Source organism: Salminus brasiliensis, chromosome 2, assembly GCF_030463535.1.
Source record: "Salminus brasiliensis chromosome 2, fSalBra1.hap2, whole genome shotgun sequence".
In the NCBI taxonomy this organism is placed as follows: Eukaryota; Metazoa; Chordata; class Actinopteri; order Characiformes; family Bryconidae; genus Salminus; species Salminus brasiliensis.
In genome coordinates this window covers 20,244,793-20,262,483 of record NC_132879.1, presented here as the reverse complement: position 1 = coordinate 20,262,483, position 17,691 = coordinate 20,244,793, and the positions used below count along the sequence as shown (strand labels likewise).

The window sequence follows — 17,691 nt, the reverse complement described above, 5'->3', positions numbered from 1 at the left end:
TATTTGTTCAATTTGTGTCCCTTGTGTTTAGAAAGATGCTTAATAATGAAGATACCTAAATAATTCATTATTAAATACACTTAGGACACACTTTTTAAAATCTTGGTGGTGAGCGGTAGGTGTAGTGTACTGGAAAACAACATTGCCTGTGGCAGACTAGGGTTTGGTTTCCTGGCTGGTATAAGAACACCACACCACACTACACCAATAAGACTCCCAATAGTACATTAGCCTACCTGTGTATTCCTGTACACCTGTGTGATTCGAATGTAAGTCGCTGTGGGTAAAAGAATTAGGTAAATGCCACAAATGTGAATGTTTGTGATTGCAGGGTATTTCACAAAGATGTAATGTCATGTTTTGGCATGGTGTATTGCTGTCTCCAGGCATCTAGGAATCAACACTGACTCTTAGCATTTTAGCGCAAGAGTACCTTTAGATTCTAGCCTGCTTATACTAGATAAAAGTGTTACAAGTGGTTCTTTAAGAAACGTGTTTAGACGTTTTGAAGGTCTAAAGAATCATGGTTCTTTACCAATGTAAAGGTTTTCAGTATCCATTTACATTTAGGACATTTAGCTGATGCTCTTATCCAGAGCGACTTACATGGTCACTGGTATTACAGAGGTGGGCCAGCGTAGTGTTAGTAGTCTTGCCCATGGACTCTTATTGGTGTAGCGCAGCATAGTCACCCAAACCGGGAATCGAACCCCAGTCTCCCACATGGTGTGGTAGCTCACTGGCAGGTTGTGGTGTTATCTGTTGCGCCACACCAACCACAGGCTTATCACGCTCACGTCTCTATTAAAAACATGGTTCTTTATGGAACTTCAAAGGGTTCTTCTATGGTATCCCTCAAAGTACCATTTGTAGCCCGTTTAGTTTTAAGAGTGTGAGATATTTCCTGAGTGGACAACAAAGCACGTTTAGATGTTGCCCTGAATAAGGCTGTCTTCTAAATGCCATAAATGCACAGGGAACATGTCAAAGTTCTATATGAAAGCCCATAAAGCATTTGGGACTGTCTTGAAGATGCGATTTCGCGGGTTGAAACGTTGCCCTCTCGTCAGTCTGAACGTTTCTGAGCAGTTCAGGTGGTCGCAGGTTGAAGATGTCAAGATGGGCTCAAGGGAGTCAGTAGATGGCAGTCGTGTCCCTTTTGCAATAGACAAGAAGGCTGCGGACAACCTCTCTCTCTCTCTTTTCCACCGCACACTCTCATATCTCATACACACCGACACAAGAACACACACACACTGTCTCTCTCTCTCTCTCTCTCGCTCTCTTTCTACCAGGCACCGGCACCGCAAAACACACGTTCACATTTCCACATGATTCCCCTAGTCAGGCGCGGTCCTGGCTGTTCAGGGGTCATTGTCATTGACCAATCAGTAGCAGTCTGATGGGAGGTCAGTGGACAATTATATCTCACCTAACTGAGGCGCCAACGAGAGATCTGTTATATAAGAAGAAGAAACCCAACAACACACACACACACACATCAGAGAGAGATCGCGCGAGCCTTCGCGTTGCCTGAAAGTCCGTGAGGGTGGGGTGTGGGGGTGAGAGAGAGGATCTTTAGCGGCGGGAGTCACGTTGCGCAGAGTAGATCCTCATCCTCATACGTCTGAGAGGCGGGAGCAAGTGGACACGTCCAGGGCGCGAGGAGGCTCGAACCAGATCCGCAATCATCTCGAAACAGCAGGACTTCAGCACGTCTCGTGAACGTCAGGTTTGGGGTTTTTGTGTGTGTGTGTTCTACTACAGGGATCTTTTTTTTTTCCCATACCTGTAGCGTTTGTGGTTCTCCGTTCTCCAGCAACGCTTTATCCCGCACATGGAATGAAGGGAGCTGCATCATGAGTGCGTGGATGGTCGTGGCAGGTCCAGCAGTGGGCCAGTGGTGGAAGAGCAGCGCCAGAGCGTCCTGGGAGGCGCTGATCCTCTGAGAGAAAAGCGAGGAGCCCGACATGAGCGCCGGAACGCACCCTGATGGATGTACATCTCACCTCCAGAGCGCACGAGTTCACATCCATCTCTGACGGAACTATACAGCATGACTTTTTCCCTCCCGTGGTGCTCCTCTTGCAGCCGGATGAGAAGCAGAAAGGACGAGTGCGTCTGAGTCACTCTGGCGAGGGAACCTCGGGGATGTGTGTGGTTTTATTACGGGGGGAGGACGCTCGCTGCTCGGGTCTCGCTTCGTCCCTTGATTTCCGTCGCTCGGAATTTGCTCGGAAGGCTTTCAAGTGATTTGTTGAACGAAACGAATGCATCCCAAATGTTCCCCTTCATCGACGTGCTTGAAGCGCGCCTGAGCCCGGCCAAGCATTCCTGAGGACATCATGACATTTAGAGGAAATCTAAGCGTGTTGAGAGCCGCACTGGGCTGTGAGTAGAAACCTAATCAGATCCTGCGCGTTTAGGGGGCGAAGAGGAAAGGGGGGAAGGGGAAAAAAAAAGTTGCATCCTAAAACCCTTCGGAAGGAATAAAACATCCACTGTGCTGTCTGCTTTTAGATGTTCTAGTGAAGAACATATACGACGGAGATACGACAGAGAACCGCCAGGCTCAGGATGGAGACTGGCAAGTGAAGACGACTCTTCTGGCGGGTGAAATAAACAGATATACAGATATAGTCGAGTTAGTCAAGAATGGGACACCAAAGCAGAGGGGACAGCGCATTCATTTGAAACCGTGCCAGGAAAAGAATGTGCTTCGGATGGTAAAGATGGCCAGAGAGATGTCCGGCTGACACTGCAGCTTCGACCTACATCTGTGGGTATTTGGGCTTATGGAGAAAGTGTGTTGAACACAGTGATGGATCCGCACAACTCACCTCTGAGCGTTTCGTGGACGCTCTAAACGAGCCGAGCCGAGTCGAGCTGGGCTGGAGGATCTATAGCCACTGCTGGCCATCGCCGGGCTCGAGGCAGGGGCGAGAAACTCGTACACACTGAGGAACTGTGCGCGCGGATCGTGCAGAATTACGCGGGGCTCACTTGCGGATGGAGTTGCGCTGCGGCAGGCGGCGTGGAGAAGCGCGCTCTCGGGCTTTCGCTCTGGTTTGAACTGCACCGATTATTCAAGCTTCTAGAAAGGACGAGAAAGTAAGTCATCAGTCTTTTTTTTTTTTCATCTCTCCGTCAGTGGCTCACTTTACAGTCGTCGTGTGCGCCAGGTTGTAATGTGGAAAAAGAAAGACCTACGAGAGAATTGTGTATGCTGTGTTGCTCCCCGTCCTGCTGACCCGCTTAGCAACGAGTGTTTGAGCTCACACACTGCTTCTATTCGTATGCCTGTATTAAGAGTAGACCCAGTCTATTAGAAGCGCGAGGTCAGAGTGTGTTTTGTATTGCGCTGTGACCACCTGTACACTATGGCTATACGTCTCTATAAGTCACATTTCATTTAAAGTGCTCTCTCTCCATCCCTCAGCGTGTGTGTGTGCCTGTAGGAGAGAAAGAGAGAGAGGCTGAGAGAGAGAGAGAGAGAGGCTGAGAGAGAGAGGCTTGGCTTTAACGCTTTCAGTCGATTTCCTCATCAAAGAAATGCGTTTTTTATACATTAGAAACTGCCACACATTCTTACCCCGGCTTTCCTTTCCACTTTCTTTTCCTTTCTCACGCATCAGGTTCAGTGTAATGGGACTCTACACTTAATGACTGTTAATCACATGCCTAGGCGTCGAGCTACTCTGCCAATATGGTTTATAAAGAGGTGCAATGTGTTGCATTTTGCTCGCCTGGGTGGGATTATAGAGTATGTTGAATGTGTGTAAAATATAAAGGCAGTGTTGAGTCCCATTCTGAAAGTCATATCCACAAATTACCATGTTAGGCCTAAAACGACTGAAATGGTGCTCTAAATTTGAGTAATCATATCTGAAACTGCTTCAGTTACCGTTTGGCAGGTCGAATATGTGATAAGCCACTGCTTTCTGTACGCTGTAGTGCGCTAAAGTGGTCGTCAGAGACTTCGAGACTTCAAGGCCCCATGTCGGGTGCTGTCCAGACCCAGTGGTGCTGAAATCCGTGCCAAACTCAAATAGAGATAAAGTGCGTATATTTTCACTCTCTCACGATTAACTAAGTCATTTAATGAATCGAGTAGTTCACTGAGCATGTAAGAAGGAATATTTGGTGTCCAAACTTTGCTTGCTTAGTTTTGAACTGGAGCTACTGGGCTAGTATAATGGAAGTTTGCGTCACCTAAGCACATTAAGCTACATTAACTTCATAGCACTAAAACAAAACTGTAGAAGCAAACGGCAGACATTAAATGTTTACTGGCTGATATCTTAATTTGGGTGATTTGATTTTTTTTTTGGTAAACCATTGTTTTAATTATAATGGAAATATTTGTGCTAATGACTGGGACTAATTTGCAATTGTAAGTAGCTTTCTCTGCTTTGTTTTTGTTTTCATTCATTTAAACAAACAACATTAAGACTGCCATTGCACGAATCATGTTTAATCATAGCATGTAGGTGTATGCTAATAAGCTCAACACTAATGCTAATACACCTCACCTGCATCACACCACACATGCCAAAATGCACTATGAGTAACCTCAATTTGACCTTTATTAGACAAAAAGAGGGACTTTTTGCTTTTTTTGCATATGGATCAATACATATTTTAAAAATACTGAGTCTGATATCTAGAGTGAAATTTTAGCAGTGCTTGACTGTGTGGCTCAGTTTACCTTATGGTGACATGCAGTCTTTTGTGGAGAGACTTGATATACATACCAGGTATTTGTATTAAGTAATTGGGTTTGCTCATCCTTGACCTACTAGAAGAAAATAAATCTTCCAGAAAGCTCTCACATTAGTGCGGTGGTTCTCCATGCTGTTTTAGTGGATAGGCAGGTCCCTGTCAAATCAAATTCGCAGAAGTTATATTATATTCCTCTTTTTGAGGTCACGTAGTAAATTAGAAATGGTAATTTTAGGTTTCCATGAAGGCTGAGGCAAGTTAATTACAGTCAGTCTTATGTGTAGTGAGTGAACTACTTCCATCAGTCCAGTGGAAATACTCCATTTTGTCTTCTGCAGGCAGCCAAAGCACACCCACCCACACACTGCCATCCCTTTGTGAGAGCTTCCTGTTGGCATAATGCCCAATCTGAGGCTTAGAAGGCTGTGTCAGTTCAAGCACTCCTTCCTTTAGAGGTTTTTCAGGTACACGGCTCATGCGTGTAGAGTAGATTTGTATCCATTTATTACTTTAATCATACAAATAGAATATAGAATCGCTTTGACTGTAAGGAGTACATTCAGGAAGCACTTGTTAAGCTGTGATGATATGATATACATGGGTGGTCTTATATGTAGAGTAAGATTTGCAGAAGTAGTAAGACAAGACATGGAACCTGACACTGATTTCCTTTGTCAACATGGTGGGTGTGTTTATACCTTTCTTGTGTTATATAACTGTAATTTTTTAAACACATCACTACACTACTCTTCATCTAATGTTACAGATAGAAAGAACAGCAAACACAAACCAGCAGCACTGCCACTCTTCCTGGTAAATTAAAGGAACAAGAATGGCGTTCATTAATATATTGTCTCTCCTGCACCTGAAAATGCATGGCTCCTATTCCCCATGGTGAACCAGTTATTCTTCTTCTTTCCCCACACAATGTGAAAAAGAGTAGCAGGATGATTGAGTGGCGTTGCCTTGGGGAGATGAATTAGACTGCTCATTTTATGTTCTTCCCCTGTCAGGAGCTCCGGCGTGATGAATCTGCAGGGCTGATCGGAAAGATGACATTTGTTTGTTGGTGAATGATGCAGAGTGATTCATATCTGCACAGAGGCACTCCATTATTTGCCCTCTGCATCTCCCCAAACTTTTCCTCCGCTCCACTTTCCTTCAGTCTTCTAAGCCATTCTGAACATCTGGATTTCCTCCAGCTGTGGAGTGTGCTGCATTTGGACGTGGTAACAGCATGCTCAGTGACGTTCATAGTGAATTCCTCTGAATAGAGAACCATAGCCTCATGAAATGGGTTTGTTGTGTGTCGTAGTGGATTCTTGGATTTTTGTTTTTCCCACTCAGCTCCGTGCTTGTTTATTTCGTTATTCAGGTATGACAATAGTGGGCTCCCCAGAGCCGGTTGGGTTGTTTGCACACAGAAGACTGCAGCAAAACAGATGCAGCATGGGCACCAACAGGGAGCTAGTGAGAATCAAGCCCACTGGTCATGCAGTGTCAGGTCCTTTTCTACTAAAAAACTCTTTTTTAGATCATTCCACCCTGAAAACAAGCATTGTTCCAGCTCTCATACAGTGTGATACTGGTCATATTGTAACTGCTCTGTTCTGCTCTGTTCTAAAGACATGTTTGATGCCTCTACCTACCCAATTAGCATTTGCATACTGGAGATATTGTTTCACCATTAGTCGTTAGTACTCTCCCCATTACAATGCGATGCTCCTGACGCTGTGAGGGTGAGGACTGAGACGTGCCTCATCCGACACATGCATAACCAGCCACCATACGAACCAGCGATTGTCTGGTCATGGTGCCACCACCTTAGTCCGCTGGACCACTTGGGTCTCAAACTTTTTTAACCTTTTACCTTTAACATGACACAGAAAACATGATGAACTTGAAAAGTCTTGAGGTTTATGATTGTCTATGACTGGACTTTCTGGAGCAGATAAACATGAACCTATTGGCATCATCCCAAGGGGGGGGGGGTAAAAGGTTATAAAGCCCCCAGCATTGAGCTGTTGAGCAGTGGAATTGGGTTCTCTGGAATCATGTCTATATGGAGTGTTGGAGCAGGAGCATTCCCATCACCGCCACTGCAATGAAATCAAAGCTGGTCAGTTTCTCAATGCGTTTTGTGTTTTGCTTTAAACCAGACCGCTCTGAGAACTAATCTATCTATCGCTGAGTGTGTTGGTGTGTTTTTCTTTCACAGCCATTTCATTTTCTATGAAAAAAAAAAAAACTCAAACAGAAAGAACCCATATAACATACATCTCCTAATTCTTTTAGAAGAGATAGAGAGCAGTCCAAGCTCATATCCTCTCTGCACTCTGGCATTTCCTTAGATAGTCTTAGGGTTTAGAGCAAGACCACGACTTCTGTCTTTTGTAACAGAGTAAATGCTCCCTTTTTAAAAAGGCAGATTAGCCTATGTAAAACCCAGCTTAAGCAAGCATGAGAATTCATCCCTTAAACTGCCGTAGACTTCTATCAATAATGAAACCCGCCCATCAATTTTTCATCTCCTCAGGGTATACATTTTCCCAGGGGATTTGATTCAGCATGAAGGGGAAATTAAACAGGGAAGGAGATCCATGTTATCTACTTTCCTCTCCACTATTATCTACACCTTATATGGTAGAACATGGAGGATTTCTTTCTTCAGACTGGAGTTACGACTGCATGGAAGGAGGATTATGTGCAAAGCAGGCGTATTGGTGACTATCAGACTGAAACACAGCCCTCTAAAATCTAAAGGAGCCAGAAAGAGTTCTTTGGAGTGCTAAGCCAGTTTTGATATAAGTTTTAGAACATTTTAGAACAGTGTGACAGAAAACATTCTAGAGCAGTGCAAAAAGGGTAGACTGGGGAGAACATTCAAGAACAGTATGGTTGAGAGAGCTTTCTAGGGGACTGTGAATGGAGAGAACATAATATAGAACAGTGAAGAACCTTATAGAACAGTGTAAATAGAGAAGAACCTTATAGAGCAGTGTAAATACAGAAGAACCTTATAGAGCAGTGTAAATAGAGAAGAACGTTATTGAACAGTGTAAATAGAGAAGAACCTTATAGAACAGTGTGAATAGAGAAGAACCTTATAGAACAGTGTAAACAGAGAAGAACATTATAAAACAGTGTAAATAGATTTTATATAACAGTGTGAATGAGAGAACATTCTAGGGGACTGTGAATGGTGAGAACATTCTAGAACAGTATGAATGAAAGAGAACATTAAAGAGTAGAGCAGAGTAAATAGAGAATAACCTCATAGAACAGTATGAATGGGAGAGATCATTCCATAAGAAACTGAATGGGGAGAACAATCTAGAACAGTGAATGAGAGATAATATCCCTAAAGTAGTGTACATGGAGGAGAACATTCTAGAACAGTATGGATGGGAAGAGCATTCTTAAATGGTGTGAATGCAGGAGAACATTCAAGAACAGTTTGAGTGGACATTTTAGAACTGTATAACTGGAGAACAATTTACAAGATTGTCAATGGGGAGAACATACTAAACAAGTGTTAATGTGAGAAAGCATTCTAGAACAGTGTGAAGTGGAGAACATTATAGAACAGTCTAACTGGAGAACAGTTTATAAGATTGCTGATGGGGAGAGCATGCTAGAACAGCATGAATTGGAGAAAGCATTCTAGAACAGTGTAAAGTGGAGAACATTATAGAACAGTAAAACTAGAGAACAGTTTATTAAATTGCTGATGGGAAGAGCATGCTAGAACAGCATGGATGGGCTGAACATCAAAGAACCTTTCAGTGGATGGCATTGTACGTAGCTGAGATCGGTAAGTGTGAACAGAATGCAGTGATTTTAGGAATCCAATGCCAATCTTGACTAGAACCATAGCATCAAGCCAAAAACCCTTCCGGAACCCTTATTTATGTACTAGGAATGTAGGTGAATATAAGAACACACAGCACTGCTGATACACAGCCTATTCAGTGTAGTTGAGCAATATGAGTGCTACTGGTATTTGCATTTGTGATTTGTTTGATTATGTGAGTGATTTTGTTTTATTGACTGGACCCAGGAGCAGCTAGCCACTTTCAAACACACACGCATGCATAGTGGCAACCATGCTACTCACACCATGCACACAAGCGCATGACAATCACACATGCCTCCTACACATAATCACACACAATCATATTCAATAGCTCACTCTCTCGTTCTCTCTTCCCTCACACGCACTTACACTGACCTCTCATTAATCTCTCTTGCCGACCCAAATGTCTGAATGTTGGAGCATTTCTCTGGAGAGCTCTCCCATTGGCAGCTCTTTCTGCAGGATGAGCGCAGCACATTCCCCCAGTCAATGCCCTAATCAATCAGCACTCTGCTTTGCACCATCAATCTCTCTGAATACTCTGCCCCGACATCATAAATCGCCCATCCGGATTACCCTGATGGACGTTTCTCTGAATTTGACCTCTTTACCACTCCTCAACTGATGCAGGACCAGATCACCTGCTGTAACTACCCCATCTCTTCCCTTCGAACTCCTGTAATGATCTGCTTTTAGCGTGATGTATGCCAATCTCTGCAGGAACTCCCAATCTGTCCTGAACATTGCACACCTGCTTCACTACATGTCCATCCTTTCCTGACACTTTTTTTCATATCTCTACCATTCATATCGTTCTCCTTTCAAGGTTTCTTTTCATGCTCTTAAAGCCGGCTCCCACTGACCTAAAAAAAACCCTAACATTTATATGGACTGTTGTGAATGAACCAGTGTGAATGGAGGACAACATTCTAGAAGAGTATGAATGAGAGAGAACATTCTAGAGCAGCATGGATTAAATAGTATAACTGGGAGAGAATATTCTACATGAGCATGAATAGGAGTATGAATAGAAAGACCCCTCTAGAACAGTGTGAATTGAGAACATTCTAGAACAGCATATATTGGAGAGAACACAGTTAAGTGGGGAATATTCCAGAACAGTATAACTGCTACCTGAGACATTTCCAGTGCAGTGTGAATAGAAAACATTCTAGAACAGCATCAACTGAAGAGAACTTTTTAAAACAGTGTGAATGGGGAAAAGCATATAGAACAGTTTGAGGTGGAGGAAATTCTTGAACAGTGTGACTGGAGAAAAACATTTAGAACAACATGAATCAGAAAGCATGAAACAGTCTAGAACAATGTGAATGAGAAAGAACATTCTAGAACACTGTGAATTGTCCCTCTAGAACAGTGTGAATGGGGACATTCTTAAACCGTGTAACTGGAGAGAACATTTAGATCAGCAGACATTAGAGAGAAGATTCCAAAACAATGGGAGAACATTCTAGTGCAGTATGAATGGTGAGAACATTGTAGAACCGTCTCACTGGAGGAGGACATCACGAACATCATGAGTAACTCAACAATCACACACAGGTTTGACACACCAACCCAGCTGAGTTTGACTGAGCTGATGTTTGTTGACTTGGTGTGTTCTGGCCTGTAGGGAGGCCTTTGTTGAAATGTATTTGTACAGCAGTTTTTATAACTGATGTTGTCAGAAAGCAGCTTTGCTGAATTCCAGGTCCTTGCCACTAGTGAGCAAGCCATGGGCAACAGTCACAAGGAAAAAAAAACTCCCTCATAGAAAGAGAAATAAAGAGGAACCTAAAAGGGGAAAGCCGTCCTCTTCTGGTCAACACTGAATAGCTAAACACTTGAGAGTTTTGAAGTAGTGAAGTAAATGACTCAATATTATATAATGAGGAATAGTAAGATAATCCATGCACAGAAACTGTTCAGATTATAGTGAGGCCTAATAGTGATGCTGGATGAGGGTATCTGACCAGAATGAGAATGACCGATTAGTCCATGATGATTGTGTTAATATGAACATGTGAGGATCTGACCAGGGAAAACTCCACAGAAAGTGGTGGTGAAGGGTTGTTCATACTATCAGTCCAATCAGTAGGGGGTGAACTTTCAGCACATCAGGAGAGGGCTGGATTCCCATTAAGATTGCTCCAATGAGGCCAAACTGGTCCAGATTGCAGGAGAGCAGGAAAATCCAGTAATCGAAACTGGCACCAGCCTTAACTAGGAGGAACGATGGGAGATTCTGGAATCAGTTTTCATGTCTTATAGATGTCAAATAGATTTGCAAGCCCAAATAGATTTGCTAGCTCTTGATTGGTGCAACCATCCATGGGTAAGCCCCACTGTCAGGAGATTGTGAGTTCAATCCTTGATGATGCCATGGCCAGCTGTAGATGGGAGTCTATCAGTAAGGCATAATTAGCTTGGTTACCTCTAGGTGGGTTCTCATCCATTCGCATTGAACTGCCTCATACTTTTGCATTAGTGGCAGTTTGTAAAGATACAGCGGTGCTTTATGATTATCAACGAAAACACAGCCTAGTCTCCCCCTCCCTGGTAGCAACTCCATCTAAGAATAGTCCCAAAATGAACATTTCTGCACTGTAGTCCAACCAAACGTCTCTGTACCTCCATCCATGCGCTGAACAGACTCTGAACTCTTACTGGTGATGTAGAACCTGCTTCACTCACTCAAATCTTAAACCTCAGCCAGCTGGCAGCTTCTGTCAACATGCACACATATTGCGGAGGTGTGTGTGCAGCCATCTCCTCTGCAATAGCAGCAGTAGCAGTAACAGCAGCAGCAGTAGTCGGGCCATGAAACCAATAAAGTCCAAATTAGGCCTCATTTAATGACTCAGGAATGTGGGTGCCCTCTGTTTTTTTCAAACTCTGCTAAAAGCAAATGACCTGAATTCAGTGCGGCGCGTGAGTCACTGCCAGAATGTCGTCAGCCACCTTACCGGGCTTGTTTAAGGCCTTAACCCTCCATCCTCTCTTTTCTTTTCTGTCCTCCATCCTCAATTGCACATCTCAGAGATAGAGCTCAATGGCTGTTCAGCAGCCTTGTGGAGGAACTAGCCTCAGCTATAGAAGAAATGGTGCATGTGTATGAGTGTGTGTGTGTGTGTGTGTGTGTGTGTGCGTATGTGTGTATGTGCTGCAGAGCACGCTGCAGTGTAATCTGTGACTCCCCTACTCAGCCGCACCTGGGAGGCATCTGTTTTATGTGATATGGCGCTGGGTCACTATATTAATTCTACCTGCTAATTTGAAAGGTTAAAATAGGCTGCAGAAAAGGTGACACGCTGCTGCTCACCTGCTCCTCACGTACTGAAGCACCTGTTTAATGGAGGTTGAGTTCAGACAGAGCGACACAGAAAGAGAGAGCAGGACTGGGGACAGAGAGAGAGAGAGAGAGAGAGAGAGAGAGAGAAAGAAAGTGAGAGAGTGGGCGAGTGAGAGAGAACGATAATGATGGGACCAGGAAGAATCTGCATTTAATAGGTTATTTGAGAAAGCAGAGAAAGGGAAAGTGCAGCTGGAGCTGATTGTTCTTATCTGAGTTCATTAATGTAATTTCCTCTCACAAAGGGCCCGTACAGAAAGCTCTCAGGCTCAAATAATAACTGGATCAGTCTGACGCAGCCAGCCTGTGCAGCTCTGCAATGCTCACAAAAATGAGGAACTGTCATCGGCGTTTACATACACAGGCACACACACACACACTTGCACACCCCTCTCTGTTGCATAACCCAATCCAGTCACACTTTATTGTGATACTCCTCTACAGATTATCTACAGATGCTGTAGATAAATTTAGATTCAGATGTTAAAAATGTACAGGGTTATGGTTAGGATTAGGGTACATTTAGGAGTAGAATTAGGTTTGGCTTGATGGTTAAAGACTAAGGACTAGGTTTAGGGTTAGATATCATTGAATATTTGACATTCAATTCAAATATGCAATGATATCTAACCATAAACTGTTCAGTTGTATTTAATAGATACTTATACAACAGTTAGTTCCGGCCACGCAAGCTGACTGGTTGAGAAGTGTTCTTAACGTGCTGTTATGACGATCGGCTTGCGTGGCCAGAGCTAACTGTTTTAGTTTTTCTGTTTGTTTTACATGCACTGTATCACTGCGCTGAACACCATTGCTATAATTCCTATAACGAACTAAGACGTAGTGTAAATGCCCAGAGAAAAACTAAACATAAACAAGCTAAAACAACACTTAAAGGATTAAGACAAATATACACAATAACAACAAGAACAAATGGACAAGAAAAAAACTTTAATTTGTTGGTCTGTGTAAGGAGCTGGAGAAGGAATTGGAGGCTGTGACATTGCAACACGCTGCTTGTTAAGGAACTATAATTTGGCAGAAGGAAACGCTAACATTACGTTCACAGCTCAATTTATTTGTTTCTTACTTTATTTATTTACCAAACTGTATAAAAGCAGTAGAACATTCAAGCTTGTGTGTTTTCTGAAATAACAGCATGACTGTGATGAAATATGACACTCGCCTCCTCTCCATCACAGCCATGCTGTTATTTGATGGTAACACACACCCTCTTGTGTTCTGTTACTTTTTTGGGTAAATTATACAAGGGACGATCAAAATAAAGTGCTTCATAAAATGCTAGCTATACTTTACATTGCATCAAAATTCCCAAATGAATATACCTACAGAAATAAAATCGTAGATAGTGACACATTACATTGGAAGTTGGAAGACATGTTTTCGTATCCTATAAAGTTACCATTTAGGAAATATGAGCTTTTGTTCCGACAGGGATTATATGGATCTCTAAGCACAACAGATGCTTGTGACTTTTAATTACATGTTTATTTTGTTGAAAAGAGTGGTGTCTGGAGTGGACAGCAGGAAGGGCTCAATTTATTAGTCATAAATGATGAATAATTCATATATGGAAAAAAGTTAATATGTCAATGCCTTGTTTACTTAAATAAGTGCTCAGTGTGTTGTTGAGAATGTCATGTCTGGGGGAAAAGTAAATGTTGCCACATGATGTTTACCTTTAAAAGGCCATATGTACATCTCTATACTGTTTCTATAATACACTCATCTCTATGACCAATTGCAATAGGCTACAGGTAATGTAGGAAGTGATACTTCTACTTTTATTACATTTTTCACCATTATTGGACTTTTCCTAAACGGAAAATTGAATAATTGTGTACCTGTAGCAAAGAAAATGAGAAGAAATGGCAGAAAGCATACATGTTTGATTAATCAATTAACTGAACAATAATCAATACATTTATTATTCAAAATAATCAGTTAGTGCAGACCAAAAGCTGCCTAATAGCAGAATTGCAACTCAGACTTTTTTCCTACTTCATCAGTGTGTTTTGCAGCCCTCATGGAGTGTTCTCTGAGCTGTGACATTGACACACAGGCTTCACCCCACCTTACACTTACACAGTACTTGTAGAATTTTGCAGAGACAAATAACAGGAATAATTGAAACAGCATAGACTGAAAAACACAGAGAACAACTCAGGAGGAGCTTGCTGATGTTTATTATTCCTTTAATATTTAACTGCCAAGTCAATTGAATGGGTATTTGTCACTGACAAATCCTTGTTTGCTCTAAAACTGAATCTAAGGCACAACCCCCCTCCCACCACACAATCCCTACCCAATGCTTACCCCTGCTTTCAGACCCACATTTGTTTTTTTCACTAAATGCATTCTTTCTTTTCAGTTCAAAAAATGAGTACATGCATTTTTGTCAGAATCCTTGTACAGAATAATTGTACTATATTAAATCAGAACACTCTCAAAAATAAAGGTGCCAAAAATGATTATTTGGAGTGATGCTAAAGCTAAAAACCTTTTCTTAATGGATACGTTTTTAAAGAACCATTTTTGGCATGTGAGTCTGAAGAGAGTACAAACATACTCCTTCATTAGCAACACCCCTCCACATTTAACTCATCCGTGCAGTGAACACATACTTTAAAGAACCGGGGGAGTGAGAACACATATCTGGAGCAGTGGGCAGCCACCTCAGCGCCTGAGGAGCAAATGGGGTTAGAAGTCTTGCTCGAGGACATTTCAGGATCAGAAGTTGAGGAAGGAGAAAGCGCTGTTCCTTCACATCCTCTGCGCCCACCTTCCGTTCCTAAGCCCATACCTCCAATCTTTAGGCCATGGCTTCCCCCATCCATCCATCCATCCATCCATCCTCTTTTCTTTCCTCTTCTTACTGGTTAGGGTTGCAGTGGGCTAGAGCCTAACTGAAATCATTAGGTGCAAAGCAGGAATGTCCCTTGACAGGGCAACCCTTTTGGAGCTTATTTTTAACATTCAAGGTTAGGGGTGACCTACTGTTCTGACATCAGTCTTTTGACTCTTATATCTGTTTTTTTTTTTATTGAAACTAAAAGGCAGTGCCTCCAGGACAGAGCTCCAGGCAGCTGTAAGGTGGCATATGGCAAGATGACCTCAGTCCCCTAAGGTCAAACCTTTCAGCATTTTTTCTCCGCTTCTGTGCAATAGCTGTTAAAGTGAACCCAATATTTAGCAATTACTGACAGTCTTGTATTGTTAGCGTACTGTTGCCTTTTTGTTAAATGAAATAGCGGTTTTGTGAAAACATGAATATTTATGAATACACTGTAGATGTACGCCTGAAGCGGACAAGTTCCAATAACCATGAATATGTGGGATTTACATATTTGAAACATCTTGTCACATTTTGTATAAATTCTTTCTGTCAGCAATACAGAGTGACAAATATACAGAGTGACAAATATAAGTGATCACATGATTATTTGATGTAAAGGAAATATGAGAGAAAAAGCTGTCACGTGTGTGCAGCCCTATATTTACAGTATAGCACTAATGGAACCACTTGAAGGGCAGCATTTGCTAAGCTACAGGACACCTTACATAAGTTTTCCATGTCCGCTTATATGAAGCTACATAATGTCGCTGTCAGACAAATACCTTGTATTTCCAAAATGGCAGCTTCACAGGAGAAGGAAAATCCATTTTTACTTTTCATCGAAGTCGATGGAAAAGGATGTAATTCCAAGTCACTTTTGGAGCATTGCTATTGCTATCTATTAATCATTAAATTCTAACACAATGTAACCCCTTAAAAAGCCTATAAACCGCCTGTGGGCCAAAAGTGTACAAACTTCTAAAACCAGGTAATAGCCCCACCAGTCAAGTCAAGTCAAGTCAAGTCAAGTCAAGTCAAGTCAAGTGGGTTTATTGTCATTTCAACTACATACAGAGTACACAGTGAAACGAAACAACGTTCCTCCAGGACCATGGTGCAACATAGACAGTGCATACAAGACACAAGTGCAACACAAACAAACAAGTGCGGACAGACAACACAACACAGTACAGACCAGAGAATAATAATAAATAATGACGGTAGTGTGCAAGTTGTGCAATGTGCAATAAATAGAGTCCAGTGAGGTAGTAAAGTTATTAGTGCAAATGCTTGTGCAAAAAATGCTTCCCATGTTATCTGGGGTAAATGGTTGGAAAGAGAGAGAGAGAGGGAGAGTGTACATGTACCAGAAAGACATCAGTTCAGAAGTTGAGTTGTGTTGAGGAGTCTGATGGCTTGGGGGAAGAAGCTGTTGCAGAGTCTGGTCGTGTTGGACCGGATGCTGTGGTACCTTCTTCCTGATGGCAGGAGGGAGAACAGTCTGTGTGAAGGGTGGGTGGAGTCATCCACAATGCTGGTTGCTTTGCGGATGCAGCGGGTGGTGTAAATGTCCATGACGGAGGGGAGAGAGACTCCGATGATCTTCTCAGCTGTCCTCACAATGCGTTGGAGGGACTTGCGGTCAGAGGCTGTGCAGGTCCCAAACCAGGCAGTGATGCAGCTGCTTAGGATGCTCTCTATGGTTCCCCTATAGAAGAGGGTGAGGATGGGTGGAGGGAGACGGGCCTTTCTCAGCTTCCGGAGGAAGTAGAGACGCTGTTGGGCTTTCTTGGCTGTAGAGCTGGTGTTCAGGGACCAGGTGAGGTTCTCCGCTAGGTGGACACCAAGGAACTTGGTGCTCTTAACGATCTCCACAGAGGAGCCGTTGATGTTAAGCGGAGAGTGGTCCGGTCTTGATTTCCTGAAGTCAACAACCATTTCCTTGGTCTTCTCTACATTCCAGTGAAGGTTGTTGACTGTACACCAGTCTGTCAGCTGCTGCACCTCCTCTCTGTATGCTGACTCGTCGCCTTTGCTGATGAGACCCAGCACAGTTGTATCATCGGCGAACTTTATGATGCTGTTAGAACTGTGTTTCGCAACACAGTCATGAGTCAGCAGGGTGAACAACAGAGGACTCAGTACACTGCCCTGGGGTGCCCCAGTGTTCATGGTGATGGTGCTGGAGCTGCTGTCCCCGAACCGGACTAACTGGGGCCTTCCTGTCAGGAAGTCCAGGATCCAGTTGCAGAGGGGGGTGTTGAGGCCCAGCAGGCTTAACTTCCTGGTGAGGTTCTGTGGGATGATGGTGTTGAATGCTGAACTGAAGTCTATGAACAGCATTCTGACGTAGGTGTCCTTCTTCTCCAGGTGGGTAAGGGAGAGATGAAGGGTGGTGGTGATGGCATCGTCCGTGGAGCGGTTGGGACGATATGCAAATTGCAGGGGCCAATGAAGAGGGCAGTTGGTTCTTGATGTTCCTCATGACTAACCTCTCGAAGCACTTCATGATGATGGGCGTGAGAGCTACGGGACGGTAGTCATTGAGGCAGGACACCGTGGACTTCTTCGGCACGGGGACGATGGTGGTGGTCTTGAGGCACATTGGGACAGTGGAGCTGCGCAGGGAGACGTTGAATATGTCCGTGAGAACATCTGTCAACTGGTCTGCACACTCTCTGAGCACTCTGCCGGGAATGTTGTCTGGTCCTGCAGCTTTCCGTGGGTTGACTCTGCGCAGAGTTTTCCTCACGTCCACTGCAGTCAGGCACAACACCTGCTCGTCTGGCTTGGGGGTGGTCTTTCTCACCAACGTGTTGTTCTGTGCCTCAAACCGTGCATAAAAGTCGTTCAGGGCATCGGGGAGGAAGGCATCACTGTCACAGGACGGTGGCATTGTCCTGT

The 17,691-nt window shown here is 43.4% G+C and overlaps 1 protein-coding gene across 1 annotated transcript in view; it reads left to right on the top strand.

The window, feature by feature from the left end:
• The first annotated feature begins 1,243 nt into the window (after positions 1-1,243).
• Positions 1,244-17,691, top strand: part of lrrc4ca (leucine rich repeat containing 4C, genome duplicate a) — an 83,635-nt gene continuing 67,187 nt past the window's right edge. Inside the window, exon 1 of the mRNA XM_072669872.1 lies at positions 1,244-3,111. The gene's annotated coding sequence lies outside the window, so the exon portion shown is untranslated. The remainder of the gene's footprint in view (positions 3,112-17,691) is intronic.